The sequence below is a fragment of the Gorilla gorilla genome, chromosome 4, assembly GCF_029281585.2.
Source record: "Gorilla gorilla gorilla isolate KB3781 chromosome 4, NHGRI_mGorGor1-v2.1_pri, whole genome shotgun sequence".
Taxonomy (NCBI): Eukaryota; Metazoa; Chordata; class Mammalia; order Primates; family Hominidae; genus Gorilla; species Gorilla gorilla.
Window position 1 is genome coordinate 100,307,651 of NC_073228.2, and position 17,499 is coordinate 100,325,149.

A 17,499-nucleotide genomic window follows, 5' to 3' on the forward strand; every position below is an offset into this window, starting at 1 on the left:
CCTTGACTGTTTGAGGAGTACTGCTCCAGTACATGTAGAATGCACCTCAACTGGGATTTGTCTGGTGTTTTTCTTAGGAATAGACTGGGTTATAGGATTTTAGAGTTGAAGACCACAGAGGTAAAGTACCATTCTCATGATATAGTAAGGGGACACTCTAGCAACAGGAGTTATCACTGTTAATGATGACCATGTCAGGTTTCCCCACTATGAATGTACTCTTTCCTCTTCAGTTTTTATACTGTACCTTTTGGAAGGAAGCCACTTCCCCCACTTAAGCAGTGGGGAGCTATTTCCACCTCCTGGAGTGCAGAATGCTTATGTAAGTTATTCCAAATTCTTCTGCATGGGAGATGGGTCTCTTCTTCCCCGAGGGTCAGGTTTTGCTCTGTCATCAGGTTAGGAAATATTTTCTTTTTTCTTTTAAAGTTTTGGTGTTGTGAATAAGGGATTATGGGCCAGAGCCAGCATTATATCTAAATTTTAAAGTTCTTACAATGCGCTTTCACCCACTGTACCACGCTGGTGACAGAAGAGACTGACAATTCCTTATAATAAGAGAGAATCACAGGGACTAGTAGGCAGGGACAATGGCAGCCTAGAGAGCACTCCTGTTTCCCAGAGCCCTGGATGGTCCCCGCCCATTATGCATGGCTTGGCCAGACATTCCTACACAAGAAGTATGTTTGGCTGTTTCCACACCTTCATAACGAATTCAGCCTGAAGGGAAATACTGGGAAATACAGTGATGGCCAAGTTGATTATACATTTTAAAATAGAAAACAAAATTTCCCTTTTATGCATTTGTCAGGACTTTTTAAACATGCATTTTCGTGGAAACTCTTACATTGGTATTAGTTAGGACTGGGGGATATGTTCCGATGGAAATCTAGGAGGTTCATGCCTGGGGCTCACACAGCGTCACCAGGGGACCCACTGCATTTTCCTACGTTCTCACCTTCCTCTGAGGTGCTCCATACCCACTCCTAGGCAGCTCTACTTCCCACACAATCTCAGACTGAGTCCCATTTCTCCTCACCTCTCCTCTCCCTTCTCCCCTCCCAGCTATGTGAGACCCTCTTAGGATTTTTATTGTTATTCAATCCTTGCTCCTATGTGGTCTCTCTATGGCTTCTGCAACTTGCTTCTACCCAGTGGTAATAGTCCAAGATCTCACAGTCTATGCCCTAGGGCTGCAGCCAGGTCTTGTGCCAGGCCCTACCCTTTAGGTAGAGAGAGTCCTAAGGGGAGGGGGCCTCACTGAAGGATGGGGAGGGGCCCTGCAATAGCAGAGGACAGCAGCTATTCACCAACCTTGTCGAAGCCTTTTGCTACTTTAACATATGCGGAAAGTAAATCATTTTCAAGTGTATTTTATATCATATTGAACGTGGGAGCCTTCCAGAATTAAGCCCCAGCCTTCACAGTCATTACTGACATATTAATTACACACTCTCAGGCTGACTTTCCAACTTTGGAATCACTTGCTGAGGCCCCAAGAGGACATTCATTTAATTAGGGCAACAGTGACCTGATTGGTTTGTTGCTCTTCAGACTTACCCTTTAGTCCTAAGAGCCTATGCCATTATGGGCTTAGGGGTAACTCACGATGTGGTATGAGCCCTGGGCAGCACAGTATTTTTTTCAGAACTGACTGATTGGAATGTGTCTGTAGTAGGGTTTTTCCTAATTCAGTCTTCAAAGGAGACCAGTAGAAAGCATCTCTTCTATAACTTTCGTTTGGTCCCTATGACATCCTTGCCTAAAATTACATGCATCTCTTTAGTATAAGATGGGTGATCCTATTTCTTCCACCTAATTTAGAGGAGGAAAATGAATGTTTAGAAAATGGTACAAACTTCTGAGAAAAAGAAAGTTGTATATAATTTAGAAGATGAATAATCTTCAAATAACTCCCTAAATTTGAGCTCCAATTAGGGAGAAATAATTAAGCATATTGGCATTGAAGAAATAAAGTGTTTCAACTCACCCTCTGATCTTGGTTGTGTCTCTTTACGAACTCCAAAAATTAAACATAATGATGGACTAGATAAATAAGCTTATTACCCACCATTTGATTATGCCATTTGATGAATTGACTAAAGCTTCTCGGATATCTTTTCAAAGTTCCCCCAGGGGGCAAAATCCCTCCAGACCCAGTTTTTAGGGTGCCTTTGAACTGCCTACAGCAAAGGTCTGTAAACTTTTTTGGTCAAACTCCTCTATCCTTAAAAATTATTTGACTACTTAAGTCTTATGTTCACACATTTCCTATTAAAATAATATATGTTATAAAACTTTGTATAGTTCATTTGGAAATTTGTGTATTACCTTGTGACAAATCTTCTGTTGTATTTTGAATTGTTTTTTAAATAGTTAATTGTGATTTACACTGTCTTAGGTTTATATTTTTTCTCTGAACAGATTTATTAAACTGTCAAGGTCAAGAATTTTAAACAATTTATTCCCTGTTTTTAATACAGCCCTTTGATTAATTGATTTTTTTGGACCAGAAAGCCTCGGAGTTTTGTCTGGGTTTGCCCCACCTGTGTGATCACTAGCAAGCCAGTCAACATCCACGGGCCCTGGTGATCTCATCTGTAAAGGAAGTGGTTGGACTAGATGATTTCTAAGATCCTCCAGCTTTATAATTTGGATAATAGGATTTAATTTGGCAAATCTTCCAAAAGGATGTTCTCTAAGTTGGAGAAACCTGACCTAATTTTGACCACAGATGTTGTGGATTTGGAAAAACCTTTTTTAGAAAACTCCTCAAAGACAAAAGTATACTCATTGGCACTAAAGGTGTGGTGTCCTTACTATCTTTCCTAGCATAGATCTCCCTTACAGTGTGTCCAGGTGCACTGTGGAATGCCACACCCACAGCATACCTGAAGCAAGGGGCTGGTTACACATTAGAATCGTGAAACTGTTAGCAATGGAATTATTCATAAAAAGAACCTCAGCTGAGAGCTGAGTTCAATAATTTTTAGCCCAATTAGCCAGCAATTGGCCTTCTCACTTTCCTTGATTGCATTATTTTAAAAATCTTTGTTTGATTTTTCAAAACTGTGTCTCCAAGCTGTGGTGTTTAAAGAACTAGATGTATAAAAAATACAAATCAAAATGTCACATCCTGTAAACATACCATAAGCTGATTATGTTAAATGTTTTCTTTATTCAAGCACGTAGATTTAGGGCTTAGCAGTGGTAATAAACATTCGTCTGAAGAATAGATTTTGATCAAGGAAGTCTCCCATTTGTTCCATGTATGATCTTTATTCTGTTGGTTTTCCCAGGGTGAAAGTCACACAAAAGAAACAAACTACAGCTCTTGGAATATAATTCCAGTGCCCCCGTTACACCCCCCCAAAACAAACCAGAAAACAAACAAATACACACAAAAAAACCCAACACTAAAACTGGCCTAACAATGCAAACTACCGTGTAATAAGATCCTACCACACCTAGACAGCCACCCATATCCAATCTGTATCCTGGAAAGACTTATGACTAAGCAAAGAGAGGAGAGACCATGAAAAGAGTCAGTCATGGATTTTTAATTTGTAAGCACAGACTAATGCAGGGAAGACTTACAGCAAATTTTATTCTGATGCCTTTTATTCTTTTTTATCATGCAATCTGTGTCTGTCAGCAACAGCCTTTGATTGCTTCTTTAGCCATCTGAAATGCTAGGAGGATCCTTGTTTAACCAGTTTTTAATAACTGCATCTCTATGCCACCCTCACCATCATTTCATTTGCTTTCAGAACCAGAGTTTTTTACTCACTAGATAATATATTTAAAGATCTATAATAATATGATTAAATTCGGGGGGAGGACAGTAATTATAAAGGAAATGAAAACTCAAGAATCTTATATTTATTTCTGTTCCAGGCAAGTATCAGTTCTGCACAGCAGTCTCCTTTCCCTTGGGGATATTGTATGATAACATTGGTGAGAACACATTTGACACTTTATTTGTAAAAGGTGCTTTATGTTTGTCATCTAGAAAATGCTAATGTGCAGTAGGCATTGGCATCAGATGTGGATGCTGTGGCTAAACACAAGGGGAGATTTCCCATGAAAAATTGATAAATGTGTATTTCATGAAAATGATTGCCAGCACTATCTTAAGTGGGTAATGCTGCCCTTGGTAAGAAGAATATAGAATAAATACCAGTTTTTATTTCTTTTATGCCACAGTTTGTATGTTAAAAGTTAGGTTAATTACCCTGATTATATGATTAATGCTGAAATTGACTTAGCAACACGAGTTATATTGCATTTTGTGACCCTCTTTTGTTCAAGCCAGCTATTTTGCTTGCCAGGTGTGCTCAAACTGGAAAAAGGCAGAAGTCTAGGAGCCCCCTGGAATTTGATGTAGATTTTCCTTTAGGCTTAAAAAGAAAAATTTTAAATCATAAAATTCCACTGTGGGAAGTATACTGTCCTTTTTAAAATGCTAATGAAATGCTCACAGCATGTTCAGGACTAAGCAGAGACAATACAGATATGGTCAAGGCATTTGCATCCTTAACTCTTTACAGTCTGAGTATTTGGGAGGCTGTGAGTCAACACCCTCTCCTGGACACCCTCCCTCCTCATGCTGGGGTGGTGCCAGAGTGGGCAGGACTAGCCTTACCTGTGGGGACAGTAGGTGACTCTCCTTAAAATGCTATTTTCTCCGTATTAACTTGTCTATATTGGAATTTTTAAATTATAAAAGTGACTTTTTATAGGTCAAACAACGCAAAGTTGTATAAAGCAAAATGATGAAAAGATGTACAAAGAAAAAGCTAGTAACTTCCCTTCACCCCATCTTGAGGAAAGCAGTGTCCTCTTCTGCTATTTGTTCAGCCCTTCCCCATACTCATACAAACATATACAGGCAGATTAAGTTTATATAATGCAGATTTTTGGTTTTTACTTTATGGAAATAGGATAAAATACACATTACTGTATAAACTTAATTTTTTTTAGACTCAGCATAACCTTTCTTTAGTCCAGTAGATATACTTCACTATTTTTGTGTATTACCATTTAGTCCACTATTTTATGTTTTATTTTTATTTTTTGCTTTTTGCATGGAGAAGCTGTTTGTTTGTTTTAAAAATAACAGCTTTATCTAGCTGTAATTCACATGCCATACAATTCACCCTTTTAAAATGTAAATGGGCTCACACCTGTAATCTCAGCACTTTGGGAGGCTGAGGCGGGCAGATCACTTGAGGTCAGTTCGAGACCAGCCTAGCCAACATGATGAAACCTGTCTCTACTAAAAAAAAAAAAAAAATCAAAAATTAGCCGGGCATGGAGGCATGCACCTGTAATCCAAGCTACTTGGGAGCCTGAGGCATGAGAATCACTTGAACCTGGGAGGCAGAGGTTGCAGTGAGCCAAGATTGCACCACTGCACTCCAGCCTGGGAGAACAGAGCAAGACTCGTCGCAAAAGAAAAAAAAAATGTAAATGGCCTTTAGTATATTCACAGAGTCATACAACCATCACCACTATATAATTTTGGAACATCTCACCGCCCAAAAATGAAACCCCCTCTCTGTTAGCAGTCACTCTCTATTCCCCTCTCTTCAGCCCCTGGTAGCCACCAGATTACCTTCTGTTTGCATGGATTTGCATGTCCTGAACATTTAACATAACCAGACTCATACAACATGTAGCCTTATGTCTGACTTCATTCACTTAGCATAATGATTTCAAGGTTCATCCATGTTGTAGCAAGTATCAGTACTTTATTCCTTGTTATGGCTGAATAATATTCCATTGTATGAATATACAACATTTTGTCTATTCATTCATCTACCGATATACTTTTAGGTTGTTTTCACTTTTTGGCTATTATGAATACTGCTGCTGTAAACATTATGTTCAAGTTTTGAGTACACATATGTTTTCAAGTCTTCTGGGTATTTACCTAGGAGTGGAATTGCTGTACCATATGGTAACTCTATATTTAACATTTTTAGGAACTGCCAAACTGTTTCCCTAAGTAGTTACAACATTTTACAATCCTAATAGCAGTGTGTGAAGGTTCTAATTTCTCCATATCTTCATTAACACTTATTTTCTGTCTTTCTTATTATATTCACCCTACTGGGTGTGAAGTGGTGTCTATCTCACTGTGGGTTAGATTGGCATTTCCCCCAATGATTAATGATGAGCATTTTGTCATGTGCTTATTGGTCATTTGTATATTTTCTTTGGAGAACTGTCTGTTAATTACAATAATTTGCCCATCTTTTACTTCGGTTGTCTATTTATTATTCAATTGTAAGAGCCCTTTATATATTCTGGGTATAAGTCCCTTTGCAGATCTATGATTTGCAAATATTGTTTACCTTTCTGTATGTTGTTTTTTCACTTTCTTGATGGTGTCCTTTGAAGCTCAAAATTTTTTAAATTTGTGAAGACCAATTTATTTTTTCTTTTATCTCTTGTGCTGTCTCTTGATGTCATACCTAAGAAACCACTGCCTAAACTAAGGTCATGAAGATTTCCTCCTTTGTTTTCATCTAAAGAGTTTTATAGTTTTAGCTCTTATAATTAGGCCAGTTTTCTATTTTGAGTTAAATTTTGCACATAAAGTTTGGTAGGTGGTCCAACTTCATTCTTTTACATGTGCATATTGTTGAGTTGTAAAAGTTCTTTATATATTGTTCCAGAACCGTTTGTTGAAAATATTATTCTTTCTTTATTAAATGATCTTGGCACCTCTGTTGAAAACTAACCAACCATAAAAAAATGATTTATAGCTGAATCCTCAATTCTATTCTGTTGATCTATAGTCTGCTCTTATGCCAGTACCACACTGTTTTGCTTACTGTAACGTTATAGTAAATTTTAAAAGCAGGAGGTATGAGTCCTACTTTGTTCTTTTTCAAGATTGTTTTGGCTGTTCTTGCATTTCCATATGAATTTAGGATCAGCTTGCCAATTTCTGCAAGAAGACAGCTGAAGTTTTGATAGGGATTGTATTGAATCTGTAGATCAACTTGTGGAGTGTTGCTATCCTAATAATATTAAGTTTTCTGATCTATGAACATAGGGTATCTTTTCACTTGCTTATGTCTTTAATTTCTTTCAACAATGCATTGTAGTGTTTGAAGTGCAAATCTTGCTCTTCTTTTGTGAAACTTATTCCTAGGTATTTTATTCTTTTGCATGTTATTGTAAATAGAATTGTTTTCTTAATTTTATTTTTCAATTGTTCATTGCTAGCAGATAGAAATAAGATTGATTTTTGTGTATTGATATTATATCCTGCAATCTACTACACTTATGTATTAGTTCCAATGCTTCTCTTGTGGATGCCTTTGGATTTTCTGTATACAAGATCATCTTATCTGTAAACAGAGAACTTACACTTCTTCTTTTCCAATATAGATGCTTTTTGGTTTCTTTTTCTGCCTAATTGTTCTGGCTAGAACCTCTAGTACAATGTTGGATAGAAGTGGTAGGAGCCAACATCCATGTCTTGTTCCTGCTGTTAGGAGTAAAGCATTCAGTCTAGTATCATAAATTATGATATTAGCTATAGGTTTTTCCTAGGTGCCATTTATCATTTTGAGAAAGTCTCATTTCATTACCTTGTTGAATATTTTTTGTCATGAAAGATGTAGAATTTTTATAGAATGCTTTTCCTACATTTATTGCGATGATCATGTGATTTTTCTACTTCATTCTACTAGCACGGGATGGTATATTGTTTGTTTGTTTGTTTGTTTTTTTGAGACAGTGTCTTGCTCTGTCGCCCAGGCTGGAGTGCAGTGGGGTGATCTTGGCTCACTGCAACTTCTGCCTCCCGGGTTCAAGCAATTCTCCTGCCTTAGCCTCCTGAGTAGCTGGGATTACAGGCGTGTGCCACCACACCTGGCTAATTTTTGTATTTTTAGTAGAGACGCTGTTTCACCATGTTGGCCAAGCTGATCTCGAACTCCTGACCTGAGGTAATCCATCCGCCTCGGCTTCCCAAAGTACTGTGATTACAGGCATGAGCCACTGCACCCGGTCTGATTTTAATGTTACATCATCTTTCTATTCTTGGGATAGTTTATCATGGTGTATAACCCTTTTTAATGTATTGCTCTGATTTGGTTTGTTAATATTTGTTGATGATTTTTGTGTCTATATTGATAAGGGATATTGGTTTATAGTTTTCATGTCTTATGACATTTGGTCTGGTTTTATAATTAGGATAATATTGGTCTCTTGTAATGAGTTAAGAAATGTTTATTTTTCTTCTATTTTTCAGAAGAGTTTGCAAATTTCAGTTTTAATTTCAATGTTTAGTAGAATTCAATGGTGAATTCTACTGGGCTTTTCTTTGAGGGTAGCTTTTAAATTACTAATTCAACATCTTTCCTTTTAATAGGTTTATTCAGATTTTCTGCTTCTTGAGCCAGTTTTGTTAGTTTCTGTTTTTCTAGGAATTTGTCCATTTAATCTAGGATATCTCATTTGTTGGCATTCAGTTGTACATTGTCTTCTCTTATAATCCTTTTTATTTCTAGAGGATCAGTAGTGATGTTTCTGCTTTCATTCCTGATTTTAATAATTTGCATGTTCTTTCTTTTTTTTCTGTCAGTCTAGCTAAAGTTTTTCTGTCAGTCTAGCTAAAATTTCATTGACCTTTTAAAAGAACCAACTTTTGATTTTGTCGATCTTCTCTATTCTTTTTCTATTCCATAATTACTATTTAGCTATTGACAGACATTCAGGCTGTTTCCAATTTCTTGGTATTGCAGTTAATACCATAATAAATATCTTTGTTTGTATATTCTTGTGTTCTGATACTTAAAATTCTTCAGTGCAGATTTATGAAGTGGGATTTTTCTACATTTTTAATTTTAATAGCTATAGCTAGATTACTTTCTGAATAATGCCACTGGAAATGTAAAAGGATATTGTTTTTAACAGTAGATTTCTACTGCCCAGCCACTGGGCCTGAAATCCAATCAGGTATCAAGACTTAGGACATCCTTAGTACCAAATTTGGGGTCATCGTATTCATGGCCATTACTGGGATTGTTCCTTACCTACAATGCAATCTTGTGTAAGGTACTTAGTTTTCCTAGTCCCCATTTTCTCTGGCAGAATGGCGTCTGCCTACCCCATAAAACTGTTGCGAGGATCAGATGTAACATGAACAACATGGTCACTATGTAGAGTCACTGCCAACTCTGTGGGTTTGAATTCCAGCTCTGCTGCTTAAAAGGTATTTAACAATGGGCACATTACTTAGTATCTCTGTTTCTTCATCTGTAAAATGGGCATAATGACATTATATTAACTCATAGGATTGTTGTAAGAATTAGATGAATTGGTACATGAAAAAAAAAAAAACTTAGACTAGTGCCTGACTTCAATAGTAAGCACTTAATTGTCATTGGCTGAAAAATATTAATATGTATTTTTCACTCTGTCCTCTACGCTGTCTCTCACATACATATGTTTTGGGGAGGAAAAATATGCACACATACATACACATGTGTCTATTTATGTACATTTATATACAAGGTATGTTGTACATAAAGAAAGAATAGAAAGAATAAAAGCAAATATGTCAATCTCTGTTCACAGAAATGTATGAGAGATGAGACATATTCACTTATAAATGTAACACAAAGTAGAAAGTGTCAACTGAAATCAAAGGGACAGAGCTAAAGTACTCTTTCCTTTGAGTTAAAGAGAAGCTATATTCTGGGTGCAGCCTCATTTTGGCTTCAGTTTGGATAATTAGTCTGTCTAGCCTGTCACTGGCAGAATCCGAAATAATGGAACCCATAAGGAGTAAGATTTGCTGGAGGAGGCACTGCAAAGTAAGGTCAGGAAGACAGTTGACTGATGGTCAACAATCAGTTTGCAAACATTGATTGAATACCCACTCTGTGCCAGGCAATAGGGATATAGAAGAGAACAAGACAGATATAGTCTCTGCCCTATAATAGCCTGAAAGTTGTGTTAGTGAGGTGCATGAGCAACCACAGTACAGAAGGAAAGTGTGCAGAGAGAAAAAGTGCAGAGAAAAAAAGTGTAACTTTGATGGGTTACAGTTATGCCCTGGGTTGGCCAAGAATGTGAATAAATGCCATAAGCCTAGATCTAATATTTTCCTTTTCTTCTTTCTCTTTTTAGACTGATTCAGTGGGTTAAGTGGAAGTACTGGGAATGGTACTGGCAATGATTCTGGAATGGTGCAGAGCCTGGCATGGGAAAGGTGAGGGAAGGAGAAGGCAGCCTTGGTAGTGGGGTGGAACGTGAAGAATGGGAATTCTGGGAAGAGATGGGTATATACATTGTTCTATACTGAAGAGCTGTCATTTGATGGTTATATTTGTAAATATTTTGATTTTGAGAAGATTAGAAGTGGCTGAGGAGGAAGTGAGGGCTCTGAGAGCGGTCAGATAAGTGGGGGACAGGAGGGGAGAATGCAGCAGTGGAATCTGACATGACACCTCGACAGATTCCTTAGTCTTTTTTTTTCCCACTAGCTAAAATGACAGTGTCTTTGGGGCCTTGAAAAGAGAAGACAAATGAAATAGAGAAGGGGGATAGAGCTGGAGCCTTAGCCACAGCTGAGCTGAGTGCCTTTTTTTATTAGGGAGGATATATGTGTGCAGAGGGGTAGATAGACTAAGGATGGAGTTTAAACCAGAAAAGTCCATGTGGAAAAGTATTAAGAACTTTAAAGAGTTACAAAACGTAATCCACTGTATTTGTGCTTTTAGAAAGTACTGGGGTATAATTTCTTCTTTTTCCCTGCTGAATAACTACCCAATGGTATGTTGGTAAAGAAAAAAAATGCATATATATACATACACACATAACTTTATTATAAACTTTTCTGATATAAAGAATGTATATCATGCTATTTACAAGTAACAACATATATAATATTCTTTATTGGAAATTCCTTATAATCAATTGATTCTCACCGACTGCTTTTATTGATTTTTGCCAGACTTCTATATTCATAGCCAAACTGTGGTTGCATTTGATGAAAGTGTTCTGACATGAACATCACCTGTATTTTCATTTATGTTAACAAATAAAATAAAAGTGAATCAATAAAGACATCTGTTAGAACTTCATTCGTTTATCAGTGATGTGAATGACTTCTTTGCCGAACTAGAAAATAATTTTTGAAAACTGGAGGAATATTTATTAAGGTTTCTTCTTAAAGTTATTCACAGTGTAACAGCTACAAATAGGACACACTTTCACGTTTAATTTACATTAATATTTTCTCATTTTCATTATCCATTATTAACATTTCATCACTTTCTTAGTCTAGACAATGAACAAAACAATAAATCAAGTCCTGCTTGGTAGCTTTTGCCAATATCTGTGAGATGAGTTCTTCCACATGGCGCTCCTGAGTTTTCAGCTGGGAAGTGGTGGCCAGCAGCATGCCAGTCCACAGTGTTTCCCCCCTGCAGATAAAACAGATGTGAATAAACTCAAGAGCACAGACCACAGTAAATGTAGTAAAATAATTAGGAAATGATGTTTTAAGTAGGTAGTACCTTTATTTTAATTTTTTGATAATTTAATACCTTAATTTTAAATATAATTAATATAGTTGCAAGTTTATCTAACTTAATTTTTAATAACAGAAGTATTTAACAACAGGTTTGCAAAATTCCTGAAAATTTAACAGTCAGCCCTCATGGGCCAGAATGAGCCTACTTCAGCACACAATGCATCTGCCCATCCCTGCAGCAGTGTGTGCCCTTCAGCTCACATCTCGGTTTCTGTGTCCCAGGATACAGAAACACCATCCAGGGACCATCACAGCAAATAACTGATTTAAGTGCTCCAGGTATCTTTTCTTATTAAATAAAGCTTCCCAGCTATAATCATATTTAATGATTGAATTTATAATTATTTTTATTTTGAAAAAATTTGGAGAAAAATGTCTAATGAATATATAAATCTAGATAATCAATTGAAGAATAGCCTTGGCAATCATGAGGTTCATTTGAATAGCACACCCAAGAAGCTGGATCATACAGGACCCAAACTTCTTATCCTCATTCATGAATTCAGATTTCCAAGAAATTAATAGACATAATTTTGGGTGTTATATAGTAGTCCATGTCTTCTTATATTAATAAGAAAAATAAAACAAAATAGTGGTAAAGTGTTGGGACGGTGAAAATTTTTGGAGAGATAATGGGCGATGCTTCTCAGGGCTGCTTCCAGTGGGATTACGAGCGGCTTGGGAACCTAGAGTGGGAGAGATTAAGCTGAAGGAAGATTTTGTGGTAAGGGGCGATATTGTGGGAGTTGTTGGAAGAAACATTTGTCATATAGAATTATTGGTGATGGCCTGGATACGGTTTTGTATGAATTGAAAACCTAAAAGGAATAAGAGAAGGAGAGAAACAGGTATTAAAGTACTAAGAATTGGGAGGACCCAGGACATCCAATTAGAGTGCCCAAGGAGGTTCAGCATAGCCTTGCCAGCAAAGATTATTTATTTACTTTAAGAGTTAAGAGTGCTGGTTTGGGGATAGCACTGGGAGATATCAGCTGTGATGGCTTGGAGAAACAGTGTAAACCGGCAGTGTAAACAAGAGCAGGGCATTTATGTGAATGGTGAATAGGTGTATGACTAGACAGAAGATAGTAGGGATGACAAGTTTTTTGGGGCACAGTCCAAGTTGGTCTGGTGTCTGGAATAAGACTGGGGCCTAATAAAAAGGAGCGTCCATGCAGGAGCTCAAATGGGCTGTACCCTGTAGCATTCCAAGGACAGGCCCGAATTCTGAGAAGGGCAAGTGGTAAAAGTATTGTCCGGTCCTCTTTAAGTTGGTGGCTGAGCTTGGTGAGGTGTGTTTTTAAAAGACCATTAGTTCACTGAATACCAAGAGCCTGAAAAACTGCTTGGGTGATTTGACTAATAAAGGCTGGTCCATTATCAGACTGTATAGAGGTGGGAAGGCCAAACCGAGGAATTCTGTCTGACAGAAGGGAAGAAATGACGGCGGTGGCCTTCTCAGACCCTGTGGGAAAGGCCTCTACCCATCCAGTGAAAGTGTCTACCCAGACCAAGAGGTATTTTAGTTTCCTAACTCGAGGCATGTGAGTAAAGTCAATTTGCGAGCCCTGGGCGGGGCCAAATGCCCGAGCTTGATGTGTAGGGAAGGGGGGGGGGGGGGGCCTGAACAATCCCTGAGGAGTAGTAGAATAGCAGATGAAACACTGAGAAGTGATTTCCTTACGGATAGATTTCAACGATGGGAAGGAAATGAGAGGTTCTAAGAGGTGGGCTAGTAGCTTGTAACCTACATAGAAGAGGTTATGAAATGATGACAGAATAGAATGGGCCTGTGAGGCTGGAAGGAGATATTTTCCTTGGTCCAAGAACCATTTGCCTTGTGTGAGAAGAGATTGATAGGTGGAAGTTTCAGTGGGGGAGTAGGTGGGAGTGGCCAGATGAGAAGGAGAAAAACTGCCTTGAGGGATAGAAGTTGGAACGCTTGCTGCTTTTAGCTACCTTATCAGCATAAGCATTGTCTTGAGCAATGGGATCTGATGCCTTTTGATGGCCCTTGCAGTGAATGACTCCAGCTCTCTTTGGAAGTAAATTGGCCTTGAGAAGTGTTTTTATTAAAGAGGCATTAATGATGGAGGACCCTTGTGTAGTGAGGAAACCTCTTTCTGCCTATACAACAGCATGGTGGTGCAGGATATAGAAGGCATATTTAGAGTCAGTATAAATATTGACGCGTAATTCCTTTGCAAGAGTGAGGGCTTGAGTTGAGGCAATGAGTTCGGCTTGCTAAGAGGTAGTGGAGGGGGGCAGAGCGGTAGCCGCAATGATAGATGTGGAAGATACTATAGCATAGCCTGCCTTTGCTGGTGAGTGGCGATTAGGCCTGGTGGAACTGCCATCAATAATCCAAATGTGATCAGGGTGAGAAACAGGAAAGAAGGAAATATGGGGAAATGGGGTGAATGTCAGGTGGATTAGAGAGATACAGTCATGGGGGTCAGGTGTAGTATCTGGAATAATGTGTGAGGCTAGATTAAAGTCCAGGCCAGGAACAATGGTAATTGTGGGAGACTCAACAAAGAGTGAGTATAGCTGAAGGAGCTGGGAAGCAAAAAGTATATGTGTCAGGTGGGAGGAATAAAATAGATTTTGGAAGTTATGAGAATTGTAGAGAGTTAATTGAGCATAGTTTGTGATTTTGAGGGCCTCTAAAAGTATTAAGGAGCAGCAGCCACTACACGCAGACATGAGGGCTAGGCTAAAACAGTAAGGTCAAGTTGTTTGCATAAAAAGGCTACAAGGCGCGGTCCCGGCTCTTGTGTAAGAATTCTGACCGCACTAACCATGCCTAGGAAGGAAAGGAGTTGTTGTTTTGTAGAAGGGATTGGGGTTTGGGAGATTAGCCAGACACGAGCAGCAGGGAGAGCACGTGTGTTTTTATGAGAATTATGCTGAGATAGGTAACAGATGAGGATGAAATTTGGGCTTGACTGAGATAATGGGGGCTGTCTGTGAAGCCTTGCGGCAGTACAGCCTAGGTAATTTGCTGAGCCTGATGGGTGTCAGGGTCAGTCCAAGTGAAAGTGAAGAGTGGCTGGGATGAAGGGTGCAAAGGAATAGTAAAGAAAGCATGTTTGAGATCCAGAACAGAATAATGGGTTGTGGAGGGAGGTATTGAGGATAGGAGAGTATATGGGTTTGGCACCATGGGGTGGGTAGGCAAAACAATTTGGTTGATAAGGTGCAGATCCTGAACTAACTTGTAAGACTTGTCCGGTTTTTGGACAGGTAAAATGGGGGAATTGTAAGGAGAGTTTATAAGTTTTAGAAGCCCATGCTGTAGCAGGCGAGTGATAACAGGTTTTAATCCTTTTAAAGCGTGCTGTGGGATGGGATATTGGCGTTGAGTGGGGTAAGGGTGATTAGGTTTTAATGGGATGGTAAGGGGTGCATGATTGGTCACCAAGGAGGGAATAGAGGTGTGCTATATTTGTGGTTTAAGTTGGGGAGATACAAGGGGAGGATGTCAAGGAGGCTTTGAATTGGTGAAAAAGGAGACAATGAGGTGTGGCTGTAGCCCAGGAATAGTCAGGGAAGCAGATAATTTAGTTAAAATGTTTTGACCTAATAAGGGAGCTGGGCAGGTGGGGATAATTAAAAGGAGTGCTTAAAAGAGTATTGTCTAAGTTGGCATCAGAGTTGGGGAGTTTTAAGAGGTTTAGAAACCTGGCCGTCAATACCCACAACAGTTATGGAGGCAAAGGAACAAGGCCCTTGAAAAGAAGGTAATGTGGAGTGAGTAGCCTCTGTATTGATTAAGAAGGGTATGGACTTACCCTCCACTGTGAGAGTTACCCAAATCTTGGCGTCCGTGATGGTCTAGGGGGCTTCCGAGGCAATCGGGCAGTATCAGTCTTCAGCCGCTAAGCCGAGTAAATCTGGGAAGGAGTCAGTCAGAGAGCCTTGGGCCAGAGTTCCAGGGACTCTGGGAGTGGCTGCCAGGTGAGTTGAACAGTGGGGTCCTGCACAGATGGGACACGACTTAGGAGGAATCCCAGGCTGCAGGCATTCCTTGGCCCAGTGGCCAGATTTCTGGCACTTGTAGCAAGCTGGGGGAGGAGGTTCTGGAGGAACCCCTGGCAGCTGCGGTTCAGGCGTTTGGAGTTCTTGTGTGCTGGAGATGTGGTTGGGGTTTGTCTCACAGTGGAGGCAAGGAATTGCAACTCAGAAATACATTGCTACTTGGCTGCCTCAACTGTATTATTGTATACCTTGAAAGCGAGGTTAATTAAGTCCTATTATGGGGTTTGAGGGCTGGAATTTAATTTTTGGAGCTTTATTTAATGTCGGGAGCGGATTGGGTAATAAAATAAAGTGCATATTGAGACTAAAACGGCCTTCTGACCTTTCAGGGTCTAGGGCTGTAAAGCGTCTCAGGGTTGCTGCCAAACGAACCATGAACTGGGCTGGGTTTTTCATATTTGATGAGAAAGAGCCTAAACGCTAACTGATTTGGGAGAGGTTGGATAAAGGAAAAGGAGCATTAACCTTGACTATACCTTTAGCTCCAGCCACCTTTTTAAGAGGAAATTGCTGGGCAGGTGGGAGAGGGCTAGTTGCGGAACGAAACTGTAAGCCAGACTGGGTGTGAGGAGGAGAGGTGATAAAAGGATTATAGGGTGGAGGAGCAGAGGCTGAGGAAGAATTGGAACCTGGCTCAGCCTGGCGAGGAGCAGCCTGGGGAGGAGGGGAGAGGTCAGATGGGTCCGTAGAAAAGGAAGATTGGAGACTCAGCGACGCTTGGGGTTGGGACTGAGGGGACAGGTGGGAGGGAAAGAAGCAAGATTTGGGATGAGCTGCATTGGGAACAGAGACGAGGGAGGGACCAATGTGTAAAATAATGTCTGGACATCAGGCACCTTAGCCCGTTTGCCTATTTTATGACAAGAATTATTTAGGTCTTGTACGATGGAGAAATCGAAAGTGCCATTTTCTGGCCATTTAGGGCCATTGTCAAGTTTGTATTGGGGCCAAGCGGTGTTGCAGAAGAAAATAAGGCATTTAGGTTTTAGGTCTTAGGTCAGGTGTGAGTTGAAGAGGTTTTAAGTTTTTGAGAACACAGGCTAAGGGAGAAGAAGGAGGAATGGAGGGTGGAAGGTTGCCCATAGTGAAGGAGGCAAGCCCAGAGAAAAGAGAGGGTAGAGACATGGAGAAAAGGGGTGGGGAGCAGCCAAAGCAGGCGTCCCTGCAATTGACTTGCCACCAAGGGAATGTGGGTGAATGACCAAGGCAGGCGTCCCGGCGGTGATCAGACACCAATGAAACGTGGGTGAATAATCAGGCAGGTGTCCCTGCATAATTAAACACCAAGGGAAGACTGTCTTCCCAAGTCCGTGACCAGCGCCAGAGTTTTGGGTCCACGGATAAAATGTGTCTCCTTTGTCTTTACCAGAAAATGAAGGAACTGAAATTAAGAGAAGGGAGAGATTGAAGTGTGGCGCCAAGATTGAAAGGAGAAAGAGGTTGAGGGATAGTAAGAGAGGTTGGAGAAGAGAATAAAAAGAGGCCGCTTACCCGATTTAAAATTGGTGAGATGTTCCTTGGGCTGGTTGGTCTGAGGACCAGAAGTCATAAGTAGATCTTTCTCACGGAGCAAAGAGCAGGAGGACAGGGGATTGATCTCCCAAGGGAGGTCCCCACCCCCCCACGCCCCTGATCCGAGTCACGGCACCAAATTTCGGGACCAAATTTCACTCACATCCATGTGAAGAGACCGCCAAACAGGCTTTGTGTGAGCAATAAAGCTTTTTAATCACCTGGGTGCAGGCAGGCTGAGTCTCAAAAGAGAGTCAGTGAAGGGAGATGGGGTGGGGCCGTTTTATAGGATTTGGGTAGGTAAAGGAAAATTACAGTCAAAGGGGGTTGTTCTCTGGCTGGCAGGGGCGGGGATCACAAGGTGCTCAGTTGGGGAGCCTTTG

The 17,499-nt window shown here is 39.9% G+C and overlaps 2 long non-coding RNA genes across 2 annotated transcripts in view; one reads left to right on the top strand and one right to left on the bottom strand.

Annotated features, from left to right (window-relative positions):
- The window catches only part of LOC134758441 (uncharacterized), a 425,889-nt gene that overhangs the window by 193,221 nt on the left and 215,169 nt on the right, over positions 1-17,499 (top strand). The gene's annotated exons all lie outside the window — the stretch shown is intronic.
- Positions 10,854-17,358, bottom strand: LOC129533594 (uncharacterized). Its single transcript, XR_008679854.2, has 3 exons — positions 17,096-17,358; positions 15,358-15,543; positions 10,854-11,453 (listed from the first exon to the last, which is right to left on the bottom strand). It is a non-coding gene; the product is annotated as an uncharacterized lncRNA (long non-coding RNA).